At 49.4% G+C, this 17,419-nt stretch overlaps 1 long non-coding RNA gene across 1 annotated transcript; it reads right to left on the reverse strand.

Annotated features, from left to right (window-relative positions):
* Positions 1–8,939: 8,939 nt before the first annotated feature.
* LOC116600267 lies at positions 8,940–17,143 on the reverse strand. The gene is made up of 4 exons (XR_004289568.1): positions 16,863–17,143; positions 14,077–14,159; positions 9,277–9,409; positions 8,940–9,001 (listed from the first exon to the last, which is right to left on the reverse strand). It is a non-coding gene; the product is annotated as an uncharacterized LOC116600267 (long non-coding RNA).
* Between the last annotated feature and the right edge of the window lie 276 nt (positions 17,144–17,419).

Here is a 17,419-nt window from a genome sequence, read left to right on the forward strand (position 1 = left end):
AGTTACTGAGTGCTGACTGGATATCTGTCACCATGCCGGGCTCTGAGCCTTGTCATAACTGCAAGCAGAGCAGAAAATGTTTCTACCCTCAGAGACCTCTCAGTTTCATAAAAGGGAAAGACCTTAAGATCATAACTATAACAACCTAATTAAAAAAAAAAACAATAAAAACACTGAACATTGGAACAGACACGTCACCAAAGAAGATATATGGATAGCATGTAGGCAAAGGAAAAGATGCTCCACATTAGGGAAATATAAATTAAAACCACAGCAAGATACCACTACAGACCTATTTGAATGGCTCCAACTAAAAAGATTGCCCATCTTGAGCATCAGCGAGGAAGTGGTGAGACCAGAATTCTCTTATGCCATTGACAGGAGTGTGAAATGGTACATCCACTTCAACACGCAGTTTGGCAATTTCTTCAAAAGTTTAAATATACACCCATTGCATGATCCATCCATTCCACACCTAGGTACTTACTCCAGAGAAATAAAAGCATGCGCCCATACAAAGACTGGTGCATAAATCCTAATCCCAGCTTTACTTAGGATAACTCAAACCTGGAAATAACCCAGGTGTCCATCAACAGATGAATGAATATACAAATTGCTGGTCGTGCAGACAGGGAAACATTATTCTGCAATAAGAAGGTGCCACGGACACACACAACAGTGTGGGTGAATCTCGACATCATGTTGAAGGTAAGAAGCCAGACAAAAAAGTATATCTACTATAGTCTAGTCCAGTAATTCTAGAAAATTCAAACCAGAAAGCAGATCTATTGCTGGCCAGATGGGGGAAAGGGTTGGGGCGGGTGTAGGAAATACAGGGACTCACAGGGTAACGATTTAGGGGAGACAGGTGTGCTCATTCTCTTAATTGTGGTGATGGTTGGATGAGTGAAAAATTTATGTCAAAAGTTATCAAATTTTACACTTTAAACATGCACAAGCCAATAAATCTTTTTAAAAACTTGCAACTGTGCCACGAAACATTTAATTGCAGGTGAGATAAAGAGCTACGAGTGAGGCATACAGGACATGCTGAGAACGTACAGCAGGAGTTGACTTAGTAGGAGGGTTGAAAGCCACTCGGTGGAAGGTGAAGTTCAAGTTGGGATGGGAAACAGGGAAAGGAATGGCATGGTGGGGTGAGGGAGGCATTGGGGTGTAGGGGGAAGGAGGGGAAGGGGCAGGGGGAGAAGTACAATCCTGGCCGAGGAAGCCAAGTATGTCAGGGACCTGTGGAGGGGGGGTAGAGGGGGCCACGGGACAGCACAGCAAGGGGAGTCAGAGAAGCCGGAGAACAGCGCTGTTCTCAGGGCACCAAGCCTCTGTTTGATCCCATCCAGGTATCCAGTTGTCCTAGACAACAGAAGCTTCCCTCAGGGATCCCTACCCTCTTCACCACCCTGACTGGGTCCCCACTGCTTTCTCAGGGATTTCCCCATTCCAGCTTGGGAAGCAAGGTCTATGCAAACTCCACACCGTGTCCTGAACCTCCCCCAGGACTGTGTGGGTCTCCAAGGCACAGCTTCCCTCTTCTGACTACAGGGTTGGGACAGGTTGGCCTGTCCACTCCTTTGGTGTTCAGAGCAGCATGCCACTCTTCCTTCTGGAGCCTGGGTTCAAAGCCCAGCTCAGTCACTCATCAGGTGTGCCTCCTCCCTGGGCCTCTCAGTTTCCCCATCTGTAAAATGGAGATGACATTAACAGTAATAGGGGTTCTCTGGATAATTATGAGGAGTAAATGAGCTGACATTTACAAAGCACTTAGGAGAGTGCCTTATGTCTTATTACACCCCATAAGGCCAAGAAGGGCTCTAAGGAGGGTGGTGATGTGTCAGGGAACAGGGGATGGGTCAGGCAGCAGCGGGGACAGCTCACCCAGCCTCTTAGGGCTTGAGGGCAGGCGTGTCCCTTCCAACTCAGGCATCCCTGGATATTCTGGTTCTGTGACTTCAGGCAATTTTGGCCTCAAAGGCCTTCAGGATTCCCCCTAAGTGGCTGTGAGTACCTCATTGTGATTTCTCTGGCTGCAACAAGATTCTCAATTCCCCAGAACCTCCCAGCCCTCTTGTCATATACATGGGCCCCTTTGCTTGGAGATGCTGGGACCACAGAACCATAGATTTTCTCTCTGTCTCACTTTGTTTTCTCCTTTGTTCTTCTCTGTCTCAAAAGACAAGGAACAAAATGCCTCTGTTCAGGTAGCTTTTCTGTCCAAGGCGACACAGGTTACCTTCCAATCCTCTGTTCGCAGAAGCCTGGCCCTCTTTCCACCTGGGGAGCTCACAACGGTGTAACGTGTCCTCCCTCTGATCCTCAACATCCCCGTGCAGCTGGCAGAGCTCTGACTCTGCTACAGATGAGGAAACTGAAGCTCAGAGAGCTAGAGGGGCTTGTGCTAGGCCACAGTAGCTAGCATAAAGACTTGCCGTCAACTCTGTGACACATCCCAGACATGCAGGTCTTATAACTTACAAAGACTCTTCACATGCCATCTTACAAGAAGCCTTGCAAAAACCCTTGCAGGGTAAAATAGGGCAGCTGTTATGATTCCCCATGGACAGGTGGGACAACCAAGGCTTGAGGATGAGACATATTTCCCATGGTGCACAGCTAGTGGCTTCAGTTAGATTTGCCAAGCATTTATCAAGCACCTCTGATGTGCCAGCCCCTCTTCTAGGTCTTGCAGAACAAAAGAGAACCAGACAAGGCTCCCTCCCCTTGAGAAGCTAATTTGGGGACAGTGCGGTAGGTGTCAGGAGGGTGGGTGTTCAGAGGACTCTAGGGCGGCACATTGAGGAGGGGGTTCTGAGAAGGCTTCCTGAAAGAGGTGTCATCTGAGCTGAATCTTGAAGGATGAGGACTTGGCTCAAGTGTAAGTAGGAAGACCATTTGGACATTGGGAACTAGAAGAGAAGCCTAAGTTGAACACTGGGCATGGGTCCAAATTGTATGGGTGCCCCAGGTAGTTCTTGTAGAAGAGACATTTGGAGCCCAGTCTCCTGACTCTGCTACTGCCCTAGTCCACTGAAGCAGGCTGGAGAAGGACCTTCTAATGCACAAGCATGCGTATGTGTGGAGTGCGTGTGTGTGTGTGTGTGTGTGTGTTTTTGTGCGTTTTGTATGTGTGTGGTACATGCTATGTGTGTATGTATAGTGTGTTGTGTACGTGGTTTATGTATGGTATATGTGGCATGTCAGTGGGAGTGTGTGTCTGTGGTGGTGTGGTGTGCAGAGTGGTTTGTGTAGTGATGTGTGCATGTGTGTGTGGTATGTCTGTGTGTGGTGTATGTGATGTGTTTGTGTGCTATGCATGTGTCTGGGTGGTGTGTGTGGTATGTGTTTTGCATGTGGTTTACATGTGTGTAATATGTGTGTGTGGTATATGTGATGTGTGTGTGGTGCGTGAGTGTGGTGTGTGTGTTTGGTTTGTGCACACACATATGTGCACACTGTGTTATTTTTTATTTATTTTTCCTTTTTTTAATTTAAAGATTTATTTATTTATTTTTAGAGCGAGAAAGAACATGAGCAGGGGGAGGCGCAGAGGGAGAGAAGCAAACTCCCCACTGAGTGTGGAGCCTGATGCCGGACTCGATCTCAGGACCCTAAAATCAAGAGTCGGATGCTTAATCAACTGAGCCACCCAGGGGCAGCACCTCCCCACCATTGCTATTTTTAGCTATTTGACCTTGGGGACATCACAAAATGGCCGCCTGCCTCAGTCTTCCTATCTGTGAGCGGGGATAATGATAGCACCTATTTCGAGGTGCTGCTATACAGATTCTCGGAGGCAGTATGTGAAGGCTCCTGCTAGCAGTGCTTGGCAGCTAGTGAGCACTCAGTAAACAGTAATGGTCATTACTCGCTAATGTCAACAGCTAGAACTGCCCAAACCCATTGGTCAAAGGATTTCTGAGAACGTGAGCTGGGAAAGAATCACAAGGTCACTGGGCTCAGAGTGTCGTCCATCATAGCTGCTTTGCAGTGAAACCAAGGGTGAGGTATGACCTCAGACTGGAGCATGACCTCAGGAGGCAGGGCTCACAGAGAGCAAAGGCTTGGAGGGAGAAAAGTACATTCAGGACCTACTCAGGAATCAGCAGGTCTAGAGGTCTCTATTTAGGGGAAGGGCTACGATATGAAAGGGACAGAGTTACTCCATTTGACTCTTGCTCCAGAAGCCAGATAAGAGCAAAACAGACTCACGGAAAGAAGTTTTAGCCTTTGGCAGAACAATGGAATGGGTGGCCTTACAGATAGTGAGCGCCCCGTCCCTTATGCTTCCTGTTTCAGGGGGTTTCAAGCAGAAGCTGGAGGACCGTCCATCCTGCCATGCCTGGCTGGGGTCATCTCTGATGACCAATGAGACCAGTGGCCAATGAGCCCCTGAGCTACCTGGTGTGGTGGAACCAGAAATGCACAAGATGGGGAAACAGGGAGAAGCTAAAAACTGAGCACAGAACAGCCTGCCTGCAGTTGGCCATTAAGTTTCATCCTTTTGGATTACAGATTGTCCATTATAGAAATGTAAAGAAAGAGAGTTAGTCCTATCAGTCATTTTCACTTGAGTATAATAAAGTAGACACACCCATCATTTTCTCCATGCCGCTGACTGATAGAAGAAGACAGAAGATACCAAATAGAAAGTGAGGAGGACATGGAGAGTAAGACGGCAGGGCTCTCAGGCAAACTTCGTTCATCTCCATTTTGCCGAGGTGTAGCCCTGACAGCAACCCGAGAGGAAAAGCAAATGAATACTCAGTGACAAAACTTGGCCATCACGTATTCATTTCAGCAACCAGCTACCGAGTACCAACTCCGTCCTGTGCTGTGTGCAGGGCACGGGGGACTCTAGATCAATCGGACAGGGCTCCAGTCCTCTCAGGCCTCCAGACAGACAGGGAAGTCACAGACATAAGCTGGCATGACTGATGCCATGCTAGGGACACGTGCTCAAGCAGTGGAGGATCTTTCCCATCCGTAGCCCCCCAGGCCTGTGTCTCTCAGAGCTGCTCTGCAGGCCAGCTTGTACGCTGTCTCCTTCCTTCCTCTGTTCCCTCTCCAGGGCCAGGAAGACGGATGATGACTGGCACACGAGGGTCCATCTGGGGCTTGGGGCGAGTGGATAATTAGACTCTGAGAGAAACCATCTGCTTCAGGCCCCTGGGGGTCCTGGGCAGGTCAAGGCAGTGCAGCTGCTCCCGACCCAATCGTGCTGGCTGTTCTCACAGTGGAGTCCCTACGTGCAAAGGGTTTAAACGTCCCCTGGCCATGAGAAGGCCTTCTCCCCAGGAGCAGGACCTGAGGTGAGGGGCTGGGAACTTGGCCAGGTCTCTTCTTTCATTGCCTGTGTGCTTTCTTGGAGCCCCAGGGCAGAGCTGGAGGGCCAGGGGCAGGCGGGTGGGGAGGGGTAGGCACAGTTTCCCCAGGGTGATCATTCAACCTCAGAGATGAGGGAGACACGGGCCAGCATGGCATCTCCAGTAAGGCTGAGACCCAGGGAAAGGGAGAGAGCGGGCCACGGCCTCGCAGTGAGACACCATCTTCAAAGGTCATCTCATCCCTTGCTGGAGACAGGACAGGGGTATGAAGGGGAGGGGAGGGTCAGATAGAAAAGCCAAGGTCTCCACTCCTAAAGAAATCCTACCCAGCCACACAAAGAACTTGACCCACAGGAGCAAGTCTTATCTTGGCAACCTCTGAGGTTGGTATTAGGATCTCCAGGGTGCAGACGAGGATACTAGGACACAGAGAGGTTAAGTAACTTGCCCAAGGCCACACAGCTATCCAGTAGAACAAGGCTTTGCCTTCAAGTCCATCACTGAATTAACAGCCTTCTTACCCATACAAGAAGCAAAGCTGAGCTGAGCAGTGGTAGTAAGGACATGAGTGCTGGGTTGGGCTCCTGTCTGGATCGAAACCCAGCTCTATCATGTAAGGGTTTGGGTGAACTTGGGCAAATCGTCTTCATGACACTCACTTATGCCCCTCGTTAAAATGGGGATAGTAGCACCCACCTCATGGTATTCTGAAGATGAAACCAGCTGAAATGGGTAAAGGACCAGAAAATGTGAGTTGCTGTTATTACTAGTATGTTCTCAACACAATAGCCAGGGGAATCCTTTGAAAACACTAAGCCTGAGCTCCTCACTCCACTGTTAAAACAATCCAATGGCCTCCCCTTCACTCAGAAGGTTTAAGTTCAAAGGTTCAAGTTCTAACCACGGGCTCTGACTGGCCTCTGTCACCTCCCCCCTATTCCAGCCACTTCTGACATGCAGTCTCCCACCTCAGGGCCTTTGCACTTGTTCTCTCCTTTGCCTGAAATACTGTGCCCCCAGATATTAGCATGGCTCTTCCTTCAAGCACCTGTTCCAATGTCATCTTCTCTGTGAGGTTCGCCCTGACCTTCTTCAAACTTGTCACCACCACCCACTTCCCTACTTGATTTTCTCTGTAGTAGTCATTGCTGGCAGACACTCTGAGAAGTAGTTAGTTTATTTAACTAGTTATTATTACTACTATGTCACCTTTCTTCCCAAACTGGAAAATAGCTCTTAAAGGCAGGGATGTTTGTCCCACTCTCTGCTGGAACATTGGCTGGCACCAAACAGGACTCCAGGAACCATGTGTTGAATAGGTGAATGAATGAATGAATGAATGAACAGACAAATGAAGGAATGACTACCTCTGTCTGCCTCCACACTTGAGAGTCAAGGAGTCAAACACCAAGGAGACCAAGTTCCAAAGAACAAAGGCAGGCTTGGATGGGAGCAGGGCCAGGAGGTCAGGGCAAGCCGAAGATGGGCAGAGAGAGGTAGAGTGACACACCCCACAGCTCTTACCCCACAGCCTGAACCCCACACTCAAGATCCAGCAAATGGTGGACACCCGAGAAACCCTTGTTGGAAGAATGGCAAGTAAGACAGTGGGGTGGGGGCATTGACTTAACACACCCCAGGCACTAGAAAAAAATCAACCAAGATATTCATTCATGCATGCATGCATTCATTCATTTGCTCATTCACAGATAAGCCATTGAACACAGCCCTATGCCAGGCACTGTCCTAGGTCTCCAGGAACTTATACTCTGGGTGGGGGGGAGGTGCAGGGCAGGGAGGCGTGCAGTTCATGATCCCTGCACTCTTGGACATCACAATCTGGTGAGCAAGAAAGACATTAACCCATTCCATGTGTTATACATCAGGCCCATAACCCATTTCTCAGGTGAGGAAACTGAGGCCTGGAGTAGTTTAGTGTCTTGGCCATAGGTGGCAGAGCCAGGTCTAGAACCAGCTGGGTTTACCTGGTTTCAAACTCACTTCCTCCTCCCAAAGGAGTGCTCAGAGGAGGGTGTATCCCTCAGGATGGGGACAGCAGGAAAGCAAGGAGGAATGGGCCAAGCAAATGTCCAGAGTTGGAGCCCAGGGAGTCTGTTCCAGGGCCAGGGAGAAAGTCATTGGAAGGTGGAAAGAAGAAGGAAGAAGAAAGAAAAAAGAAAGAAGAAAGAAGAAGAAAAGGACATCCCAGAGTCAAATGAAATCCATAGCCAAGCGTGCAAGCTGGTGGCCTTTTCTCCTTCGGGCACTTGGGATCCCGGGAAGGTTTGTGAGCACAGAGTCTCTTAAAGTCAGCTAGTGCGGTGAAAACACCAGGCAGAAGCCCTGGCAAGGAGGAGGCCTGGCCAGAGGCTACTCCGCATGACCTAGGAAGCAGGTGTCAGACCATCAAAGAGGGAGGGTGGACAGGACACAGATGCCAGGGAAGCCTGGACAGAGGAAGTCTAGATATTTAGTGTCCTTAAGACAGTGCCCCAGATGAAAACCAGAAATCACATGCTGTTTTGCCCTAATAGTTGAAACCTTCCAGTTTCTGGAAGACAGCTCTAGAGAAAGACAAAATGTAGAACTAACACTTATGAAGCACCTTGAAGCCAAGGACTCTGCTGGGCTCTACCAGTGCCTCCCACCACCATCCTATGCCAAGGGTGATTTTTTTGGACAACTTTATGGAAGATGATTCCACATATCATAAGATCTGCCCACTTCAAGTTTACAATGCAACATTTCCAGCACCCTAAAAAGATCCCTCGGACCATTTATGATAATCCCTGCCCTCCCTCCTGCCTGCCCCAGACAACGGCTAACCTACTTTCTGCCTCTCTAGATTTGCTTTTTCTAGATGTTCTGTATAAATCAAATGATATACTATGTGGTCTCTTGTTTCTGGCATCTTTCACACAGACTCTGGCGTCCTCCATGTACTGATATGTAGCCATAGAGTGCTTCTTTTTTTAAGGCTAAATAGTTTTCCATTGCACGGATAGACCACATTTGGTTTATCCATTCACCAGTTGAAAACCCAGTTCCTGGGTTCAGTTTGGGGATGTTACAAATCATGAGTAATGTTGCTAGGGACATTCATGTGTAAGTCCTTGCATGACATAGGTTTTCATTCTTCTTGGATAGAGATGTAGGAGTGGAATTGCTGGAATTGTTTGGAGAGTTAAACTTTTTAAGAAAAGTGCACAAAATATTCATTTTGGCAGGATAGAAGGGTTGTCCGCCTCTCTGTAGTGATACCAGCCCTTGTGGTTCTCACTATGATTGCCAGACTCACCTCAGCAACCACCACCAGGAAACTCTAAAAACAAGGTTTATTACTCACCAGTCTTGGAGGGGATACAGCGTTCCCCGGGACCACAAGGCGAAGTCCCAGGGAGAGGCAGAATGCAAGCGTGTAGCTCTGACCTTTATAGGAGGTGAGGGTTAGGTGCCTAGGGCTTTGTGGGTTCACTCTTTATTGGCGAATCTCAAACAGAAGAGCAGAAATTAAAGCGTGGGAAGGGAAACACAAGTCCCTCCTGTGGTCAGCCCTTGTGGTCACCCGGGGCTTTCCAGAAGAGGGGACTTCATGGGTGGGGCGGCTGGGCTCTTTATTTAGTGGTGTTTATTCTACAAGGATGTCTCTGAAGTGATTGCCTCTGAATCAAAAGCTCAATGTCAGACACTTACATTACAATCAGGAAAACCCCATGGCCAGGCATCGGCGTGTACTGCTAATCATCACTTTTCATTCGGAGGCACTGGAGTTCAGATGGGTCAAGTGAATTGCCCTGTGACACTGGGTCATAGCCAAGTGAGGGACGTAGATTGACTGGAACACAAATCAGGGGCTGCATGTGTCACTTGGTAGACCTTGCTTTCAAAAAGCCTCTTTCCCACGAATCTATCTATGGTCATGCGCTAGCAATTATACCACAAGACTGTCTTTCTGTCGCATTAGGAATTGCTTCTCTTCTCATTTGCAAGGTGAAGTCTCTGGCCTTGGTGATGTGTTCATTCCCCATCCCTTCCTGTAAACGATCTCTAGCCCGAGGACCAGAAGGGGTCTGCAAAAGGAAGAGGAAAGGGAGACAAGAAAGGGATAATGAGGGTGTGGAGAAGCCAGGATGGCCATGGTGTTGCTGGGTTTGCCCAGGCTGGTCCTGGGCCCGAATGGGCTCCATTCACTACCCTGGGCCAGGCTCCACGCTAGGCACTGAGAGGGGAATCAGACTTGACTCTGCCCTGCAGAAACTCACAGCCCACTGGGCAAGTGCATTTACCATCACACACCAGACAGGTGCTATCTAGGGGCAGACACACAGAGCTCCAAAAGCCTACTAGGGAGACAGGAAATTCTTCCCGGAGGAGGTAGCATTGGGCAGAAGCCTTGAATGGTGTTTGGAAATCCAGGTAAGGAAAGGTTTTCCAAGCAGAGGGTTCAGTGGGAGAAAAGGTATATTGAGAGGGTTGGGGGACTCATAGTTGACCTTCAGACATCTCCCCCTAGAGATAAGAGATAGGTCAGAGCTTGCACACTCCAATGCCCCAGGGGCCAAATGGTCACACGGATGGGTGAGTCAGGCCACAGTGGAGATGTCCTGAGCGGGGTCACAAACATCCGGTCCACATGGGGCCTGCACAACAGCTTGAGCCAATGGTCGCTGTGTGAGAACACAACCCCAGTATGGCCAGATCTTTGATGTTTCAAACGAAACCGGAAAACCTAAATATTTATGTGAAATACCCAGATTTGGCAGGGTCAGAAATGCATTTCAAATCCTTGAAGCTCACGTGTGGGCCAGACACTGTCCAAGGAAATCCACTTTGCAACATCTGGCCAATTTGAGGGCCCTGCCCTCTCTTGGCCTTTGAAGAAAGACCCCCAGAAGGCGGCCCCTCCTTCCTGAGCCCCTCTCCTGGGAGCCTTCCTCCTGCTCAGAAGGGATTGGCTGGCTACAAGAACCAATCAAAACACAGAAGCTCGGAGCGGGGCGGGAGCTTCTGACAAGAAAGTGGGTGAGCGGTCATCAGACTCAGTCCGCAGCAAGTGGATGGCATTGACGGATTTTAATTACATCTCATTCTAATCCTTAACATTTATCTAAAAAGTGACTGGGGCGGGCATGAGGGCGGGTCGTGAGCGAGCTCAGCCCCAGGATTGCCGTGTGTCTAATTAGAAGTTTTCTCCCTCTTGATCACCTAAAGTCAAATTCATTTACTCTGCTCGAATTGAGGGTTTAATTGGATTCTTGTTTTTCCTCCCCCTGTCTTCTCCCCTCCCCCCGTCTCCTTCGCCTTCCGAAGAGCCTCTCCCTGTGCAGGAAGCAGGCCACAGCATCTCATTAAGACAGAGAGCATCCCTTTAAGAATTCACGTTCACGACGGTTCCTGCCAGCCCGAGGCAGCAGCAGCATGTCCCAGAATCACAACTGTTAATGAGGTTGTCGTGATTTAGGGCCTTGTGATGATGTCTGACGGGAACCCAGGAAGGCCCTCGACAAAAGTGGGCTTCAGCTGCGGGCAGGCCCCACCCTCTGCCCCGCCCTGCTAGGCCAAGTGGCTTCCCTGTCCCTGCAATCCCTGTGTGGCTGTGAATGGGTTTAACATCCCGGTTCTGGAAGAAAAGCCGGGAAGAACAACAATTAGAGGCCGAGTCTGCTACATCTGAAGACATTGTGTAGGCAGTCAAATCGCTCATTCTTTGCCAGGTAATGAGGGGTTCCGCCCCCTCCCCCATCTTGTTGGCTCTCCCTCTCCTTGTCAATTAACGCCAAATGTGGCAGCCTTGTCTCCCGCGTCTCTCCGGTGGGTAATCGGAAGTTGGAGAAGGCAGGAGGCAGCTACTCCCACACGGGAAAGGTTCTCTCTTCCCTGTTAGACATTCCACGAAGGCTGGAAAGGGGAAGAAGAGGAGGCACAGACACCGGTACAAAAATCGAGGCTCCAGTCCTGGTTTGAGACAGCCGCTCACAGAGAAATGGACTGAAATACAGCTCAGTCGCATACAGGAGTAGGACCCCGCCACTCGGAGCCTCGGTTTCCTTATCATCACACAGCATGACATAAGGCTGCTGTGACAAGTCAATGCACCCGACGTGTGGCAAGAAGTGCCCACACACCGAACGGCAGAACGCTGTCTTATGTTGTCTCAGCACTTGGCAAGGCACCTGGCACAGAGTAAACGCTTGATAAACAGTAACCACTGTTGCTATCCTTTAACCTCCAGCCAGTTCCCGAACTTCTCTGGGCCTCAGATGGCCCCATCTGTGAAATGGGGACAGTCTCTGTCCCTTCCTATTTATTAGAGTTGGGGAAAGCCAAGGCAGAGACCTACATGGAGAGAACAGCCTTGGACACAGAGCTTGGGTTCTGTGTCTGTTGGTGATGATTTTTCTACTTGCTCTCTGAGCTGGAGCAAGTCTCTGAAGTACTCTGGACCTCAGTTCTCTCCTTGGCAAAAGAATAGATAAGAGGTTAAAAAATAACACCATCTGTCCCATCTACCTCCAAGAGTTGGTGTGATCATTAAATGAGATAGTGTTAATAAAAACATCGGGTGATCTGTTAGTGCTCGGCAAGTGTTAACTGTTAGCACCACTCCATTAAAAGGTAATTAGTTGGTAAATAAAAGGAAAGAATTGAACATTTATCTCTCCTTCCCCTACAAACTGTGCCACTGGGTAGCCAAATTATAGATGAGGGACATTCCCCTTTTTGGAAGTATTTCAGCGAATAAATGAGGAAGGGATGATGGGATTAGAATCTCACCATTTTGTAACCCCCTGTGGATTAGTGGATCTGGATCTCAAACATCCACAGCTGCTAACATCCCCAAACTGGAGACAGTGGGCACTGCATGCCTTCTGAAGGAAACGCCATGAGTTTATCTTGCCAGGTACAGAGTAGGTGCTCAGTAAAATTTTGTTGGATGAATGAACAAATAAGCCAGTGCCTTATTCAGTGTCGGTGGACCTGACAAGCCCCCAAGGGAATAAGCTTGGTGGTTCTTCTTACTGGCAGGGTAGGTAGCCTGGCACAGAGCAGATGTCTGGGATCTGGGGTCCCAGTCCTCAGTTTGGAAAACATTTCTCATAATGGCTAAGTTTTCAGAGGCTCCCAGAAGGGCTGCGAACATCACTTGGCCTCCATCTGCTGCCTAAGTCGCTCCCTGTCTCCCTGGCAGGTGGCCCGCCAGACTCTCCGAGCCCTGCAGGGCCAGACCACTCCCTGCTGAGTTGCTCCTTCCTTGTCCTACAGAGAAAGCATTAATGGTAGAAGGTGAGGGGGAGCTGATTACAAGAGTCATGTATGTTCTTAGAAAACTGGGGAAATGTAAGACACTTTTTTTTTTCTCTAATCCCATTTTAGACAGTTCTCATGGTCTTGTATTCCAGGATCAAACAAAACCATGGTAATATAACTGTTGGGCTTTTCCCTCCCTGATACCTACAAAACACATGAGGTCTTGTCCAACACCACTTCTCCAATTTGACTGAATTCAGTTCTGACTTGGTCTATGTGCAGTTAGTGTCAGATCCCATACATTGCAGGGCTCAGTTCCATAAGACTGACTCCACTGCAGATACCGCCTGGATCCTGGGCCACCCATGCTTCTGACCAGCTAACTATAGATCAGGGGATCCTAGGACCCTCTCCTCAAGTTTTGTGATTTGTTAGAATGGCTCACAGTCCTCAGGAAAACACATTTACTGATTTGTTCTAAAGGGTACAACTCAGGAATGGCCAAATGGAAGAGATGCACAGGGCAAGGTATTGGGAGGGGGGGACAGGAGGGGGGGCTAGCTTCTTTGCCCTCTTGAAGAGGGCCATCCTCCCAAAACCAACCAGGAAGCTCCCCAGAATCCACCCTTTAGAGGTCTTTATGGAGGTTTCATTACACAGGCACGATTGATTAAATCACTGGCCATTGGTGATTGGCTCCATCTTCAACATGTCTCCCCTCCCCAGAGGTTGTGGCTAAAAGTTTCGGGCTTCTAATCAAGGCTTGGTCTTTCTGATGACCAACCCACACCTGAAGCTGTCTAGGGACCCGCCAAGAGCTGCCTCATTAGAACGAAAGATGCTCCTCTCACCTTATCACTCAGGAAATGACAAGGGACTTCAGAGCTGTGTCAGAAAGCAGGATCAAGGACCAAATATCTTTTCATGATACCCCATTAACCAGTCCTCTTTTGTGGGACATTTAGGTGGCTTCAGATGTTTCCTTCTTGGATCCCGTGCTGCAGTACGCATACTTAGTCCTAAACCCTGGCACCCCTCTGATGGTTCCCTCTCTAGTCAAGCCCAGGCAGGTGAAGGAGATGGTGTCCCCATTTTGTTCCTTTAACTCCAGGGAGCTCTGGGGGGTCTTCACAGACCCTAGAATGTTCCCCTCTCCTCAGCACAGGCCTTCCCCACAGGACCTGCGCTATTCAGTCAGGATATCCTATTTTGAGAAGTTTGAACATCCTCAGAAAGCCCTTTTTGTAGATTCAAATACATTTGTCCAAAAGCTACATGTAGTGTTTGTCATTTTACACAAATCAATGTGGTGTTTCAGATGACATAAAATCTGAGGCAGTCCTTTCCTCTCTCTGAGTGCCAATCTCCTTTTGTCTGCAATGCGTGGACAAGATGGTCTCAGAGACCCTTTGGGCCCCCACCCGGGCAGAGCTCTGTAAGTGCCCCCACATTATGAAGAGTGTGAGGAGCTTGTGCTCTGAAATCTGACCGCCGATCCTGGAATCCCGGCTTTGCCAAATACTGGGTGACCTTCAGCTGCTTCCTTGAGCTCTCTGGCCTCAGGTTCCTAATCTGTAGGGTGGGGATAACATGCGGATGTGAGAGGAATAAATGTGATAATCCAGGCCAGTAGTTAATTACAGTGCCTGGCTCTTAGCACACGAGTTGCTCAGTAATCTCTTTGTTTTACTGTGATCATCAGCCTTGGTCTTCCAGCCTTTACCTCCTGCAGCTAGACTTCCCACATTCCATCTTTCCAATGGAGAAACAGGTGGAGGAGAGAACTTGACGCCGGCAGGGCACATGGCCACTTCAGGGGCATGGCCAGGCTTATCCCCGCCTCCCTCTCCCACTCCAGCTCTCTCTGCCTTCAGAAGGCAGGCCCCAGTGGATGGCCCAGCGAGCAGTGGCTCCAGGGACAGGGGAGATCCTGTGGCTGAGACTCAAGCCAGTGGCTCCTCTGCCTCCTTCCCACAAGGACCTTCAGGCCCCACAAAGAGATGCCTCTTCCAGAGGGTGAGTGTGGGTAGGTCAGGTGGTCAGAAACAATACCAGGTCCTGCCTAGCTCAAGGAACCAGAGCGACAAATATGCTTGTGTCAAAAAAAAAAAAAAAAAAAAAAAAAGTGAAACTCAGAGGAACATTTTCCACCCCAAAACAAAAGAAACACAACTCATCTAGAAGAACAGGCATGAGCCCAACAGTGGGAGAAATGGGAGGGCTGGTTACCTCTGCCCAAGGGTGAGCTTCCACTAGGCAGTGGGAGAGCCGGCCCTGCCCCAGGAGACTCAAGGCTGCCTTAAGAATTCTGTGCTTTGAATCACCCTGCACTCTGGGCCACATGGCTCAGGAAATGGCCTGGGGTCTTTCCTCCACCCCAAGCCTTACCCTGGAGATGGTGACATAGGTCCTCCAAGCCTGTTTGGGTGGGGAGCAAGGAGCCCACTCAGCATGGCTCCTCCCGTCTCTCTCCATTCCACAACATCTAGCCCGGGCACCTGGAACACCCTGCACCTTCCAAATCTTGGGTTCTTTCCATCTTCCCCACACCCCATCCTCACCCCCACCCCTGACATACAGACCCAAGCTTCAGTTTTTGACACTCAAAAGGCAAGAACTGACTTCTGACTTCCAGTGGGTCATCCCTCCCCCATGGCAGTCAATGCTCTGAGTCCAACTGCCCCATAAAGGAAGAAGAAATGCCATGGAAGGAAGCAAGATTAATATTTCAGCTAGCAAACCATCTGGCCATATAATTTTACATTTATCCTTGCGATCAATTATTCTGTCTTCCTTAGACCATAAATTCCATGAGGCCAGGACCCACATCTGATTTGGCTCTCTGTCCTACCTCCAGTGACTGGGATGGGGCCTGACACATAGGAGAGGGCAAAGATCAGATGAATGAGTAATGGTCCTTCGCCTTCCTGGGAGTCCAGAAGGAGGACCAGAAGGAGTCCAGAAGGAGCTCAGAAAGGACTCCTAGATTTGTGGAGGAAACCAGATTTGTGGTTGCCAAGCTGGGATCTGTGAAGGCAGTTATGTATATCCTGTTTTCAAGATTTTAAAAAGTCTAATAAAGTCAGTCCCCTTCTCCCCACCTGTGGATGGTTTGTATATTCATGCCAAAATGGCAGCCCCTTAGATTTTTCCTGAAGTCATAACAACTGTCCAAGGATCTTTGTTTGGCTAGTGGTGGCATCACAGATCCCCAACCACAATTCCAGATTACGTGTCCAATACTTCTCTACCTTACACTTAACAGGCATGTGAAGGTCATTTGCTGTCCTGCAACTGTGGGTTATAGCAGAGAAAATACTGCACAGTGCGTGATGCATAGGGTTGCCTGCTGATCTATGTGAGTTTTGATGGGGAGAAAGTTTAGAATCCCAGCTTAACAGGTGCTTGAAGTCTCTCCCAGGACCAACCACTAGATGAGCACACACCCAGACCACTTTCTTCCCCATCCAGAAGTGCTCTAATCCCTGGAGGGAGGAGAGGGGGAAGTGGGGAGGAGCAAATGCATCCCTTAGGGTCCTGGGAAGCACCTCAGAACCAGCTCTGGAGGGGAACAAAGCCTAAATCTATATCCAGAGCTGCAAAGGGTCCCCTTTTCCCTGCTGCCAGAGAATTAAGGCACTACTTTGGGTTGCGCCCTCCCACCCTGACACAGGACTTGCACGTGTGATTTGCTTTGGCCAATGAGACAGAGGCAAACAGCATGCAGAGCCCTGAAGAGGGCTTGCACCTTGGAGCTTACTCTTTTGCTGCTTTTCAAGCAGGTCAGCCTGCTGAGGCTGAAACCTCATGGAGAAAGGCCCTGTTATTCCAGTCATTCCAACTGAGGCCAAATTAACTAGCCAGTTCCAGAGGATCCACCAACTGACAGCAGACACATGAGAGGGCCCAGCCAAGATCAGCTGAGCCCATCTTGACCAGAAGGACAGCTCAGCCGATCCCTAGGGAAGCTGCTAACCCAATTAACCATGAGCTAAATAAATGGTAGTTTCACTGAACTACTGAGCTGTGAGGTGTTTGTTACATAGCAAAAGCACCTGACACAGAGGCGAAGTCATTTGGCCGAGGTCAAACTATAGCGCTGGGATTCAAATTGAACTAGATTCAAATTCAAATTCGAATTCTCTGGCTCTCTAGAACAGAAAGTCTTAACCACTAAAGCTTTAGTGTTCACAAAACCCATTTAGTTTTATTGTAGGCCCTTACTGAGCCTGTGAACCAGTCAGAACAGAAACTCAGAGATGTCAAGGAACCTACCCAAAGTCACACAGCTAGTCAGAGCTGGAGGAGGGCATCCAGTCCAGTTCTGATTCAATATTCATGCTGTTCCCATCACTCCATGAAGGCTGGACAATAGCCAGAGCCTGCAGCACTGGTTTATGAAATAGCCTCTCCATCAGTGCCTCTGAGGCCCCCCGCAGTATCCTTGTGCTTCATGAAAGGTCTGATCTCCTTCCTGCCATGAGATCCTCAGACAGAACAGGTGGCTCCTCAGCCAGGAAGCTGTGACTGCTGAATTGACCCTTCCTGCCCCCCCATTCTCCCCTCACTGCCCACTAGGAGCTGTCGGTTGTCTTGGATACGGCAGGTGATGGGAAAGGATGGCAGGTGAGGTCACAGTGGGAACCAGGCGAGGCTGTGGACAGGGAGAAATGGCTTCCCAGACACACTGTGTCCTTTCACTCTGCCTGGAGTAAGAGAAAAGGGTATGGCCCCACCAGCTAAGGAGACCTCCGGTCACTGTAGGATCCTTAAGAGGCAAAAAGAAGGGCTTGGAGTATGGGGGAAGCAAGTCAGCCACCCACAACCTCCAG

This window comes from Mustela erminea, chromosome 9 (genome assembly GCF_009829155.1).
Source record: "Mustela erminea isolate mMusErm1 chromosome 9, mMusErm1.Pri, whole genome shotgun sequence".
In the NCBI taxonomy this organism is placed as follows: domain Eukaryota; kingdom Metazoa; phylum Chordata; class Mammalia; order Carnivora; family Mustelidae; genus Mustela; species Mustela erminea.